We start from the raw sequence: 2,500 nt of genomic DNA, 5'->3' as shown, positions 1-2,500 counted from the left end.
ACACACACATATATAAATATATATATATATATATATATATATATATATATATATATATATATACATATACATACATATATATATATATATATATATATATATATATATATATATATATATATATATATATACAGTAAGAATTCTAACATTTGCTTCTGTCGTCGTTCAAGGGAAGGCATTAGCTACTTTCAAAATGTTTCGATTTCACCTTTACAAAAGGGCGTTCAGGTATCTCGTATTCTGACAGCAGTCGGCGGCCGAACACATCACGATGAGCAGCGAAAGTGTTGCCATGAGCTGCGAGTGTTGCCATAAGCAGCGAAAGTGTTGCCATGTGCACTTTATTGTTGTAATCAAGGTTCTGGAATCGACAATTGTAATCTTTTTTTTTTTGCCCAGCTATGCTTTATTTACTCTTTTAGCTCCGATATTCTTTATTTAGATTTTTTGCCCCGTTAGTCTTTATTTACCTTTTTTGCTTCGCTATTCCATATTTAGATTTTTTGCTCGGCTATTCTTTATTTACTTATTTGCCCTGCTATTCTATATTTACTTTTTTTGATCCGCAATTCTTTCTTTATTTTTTTTACCTCGCTATTCTTGATTTACTTCTTTTGCTCCGCTGTTCTTTATTTACTTTTTTCCCCCGTTATTCTTTAATTACTTTTTGTCCCGATATTCTTCTTTATGTTCTTATTCCTGAAATAATGCAAGGGCTGGTATCTAGTGCAGTATCCCCTAAGAAAATTATCTAAATTGTTTCAGGGAATGGAAAAATAATACAGTAATGCTATAGATGTATGCAGGTGTATCTGACACTAACTTGTAAATGCTGCCCCATCAGAAAAATCAATCTATCGCTTGTATTTGTAATTGTAATTGATAAAGTTACCGTTTCTTTGCCGAAATCCAATTTCTATTCATACCTTGTAATAAATTCTAAAAAGCCTTTAGTATAAAACCATATTATATATTCCCTCGCTGTTTTGCCACATTACCATCTAAAATTACCTCCACTTTTAGCATGTGGTTGAGTCTCCCTCTTTTCTTGATGATGGGTAAAACATATCGTGTGGCATAAAAAACAGGAACTGAGAAGAATACTGGTCTTAAAACAACTAATTGCAGAGTTCAAGCATTGAGGAGGACTTGCAGCTAAGGAGAGTGACAAACAAAATTATGATCAAAGAAGTATAGTTCGGTGGTCGCACTTAAAAACCAAGAGGTCACAGAAAAAGAACTTGGAAGATGGTAGACTAAACTTAAACTTATTTGACCAAGTTATCTTTTTACACTAAGTACATGTTAAGATGACGTGTGTGCAAGCTATGTTGTGTCATGACAACTAAGGGTTGTAAGAACGTAAGGACACGCAAGTCAGTGATGAAATAGCCAAAACATGCCCTGCATCATGACACCGAAGGAACGGGAGGCTGTGCCTTAGGTTGCAAGATCACAGAAAGGAGAAATGACGAAGGTATTTGAAGGTTTACGTAATAACACAGGTATACAGCGATGGATATCATGGTAGGACGATATAATCTGCAATGGGCTATAATGCATTGCTTAGTCACCCCATGTGTTTCATTAGAAAGAGAGATGAGGAGTGTATAGAAAACGGAACAGGCCAATGCTTGTTTATTGAGGCTGTAAATTTACAATATATATAGCCTCTTAAGAACAAAGCTTTCTTAAGCAAAGGATAATGAAACTCGAATTCACGCTATAACTGACATAATAAACCACATACGTCCGCAAATCTTAATCAAGAATGAAATAATAACAAAGTAATACAAATAAAAATAATAAAATCATGAGAGGCGGCGGATACCCGTGACTCCAAAGATTTGCATGATATCCCTGGGACGGGCACAAGCACCAGCTGCGAGGCACCCCAGATGGGTTTTATTTCAGAGCGAAGGAGCTTCACTTTTCGCGCTCTCTTTTCATTTCACTCGTTACATTACTAGAGCTATATTTGTGTTCGCCACTGTTTGTGTTTTACTCTCTTCTGAGTCTTGTATGTGTTATCTGACAGGGTTTATTGATATAGAAGTAGAATAAAATCATTGTTTTGGGTGCATATCAGCGTGACATAAATGTGATCATAGTGTGATAGAAGTATTATGGTTTTAAAGAAGATAAAAAGAAAATGAATTCTATGCATTCGCGTAATTCCGTAAACAAATACGAAGATAAGATGAATAGATGGGGAGAAGGAAGGCGACCTGTGCACAAATTAGCCATACCGACACAGGGACACATTGCAGAAGCTGCATCGCCGGTAATAAGAAGCGGAGGTCGGCATCTTGATGTGTGTTATCACTCTCTGAAGATAGTGCTTTGTAAATACTGTGGATGGACGACCTTCAAGACTTTCTTCCCTGATGGTGCTAGGAGAGAGTGGCGCCATCTATGTTTGGGATATAAAATGTAATCATATTTTGGTCAATATTCCGACAATTATAGTAAATATAACGTCAAATATGTCATGACGACT

The sequence above is a fragment of the Penaeus japonicus genome, unplaced genomic scaffold (assembly GCF_977035675.1).
Source record: "Penaeus japonicus unplaced genomic scaffold, GWHDUDI00000001_assembly GWHDUDI00000020, whole genome shotgun sequence".
NCBI lineage: Eukaryota > Metazoa > Arthropoda > Malacostraca > Decapoda > Penaeidae > Penaeus > Penaeus japonicus.
Note: the sequence above shows the minus strand (reverse complement) of the source record.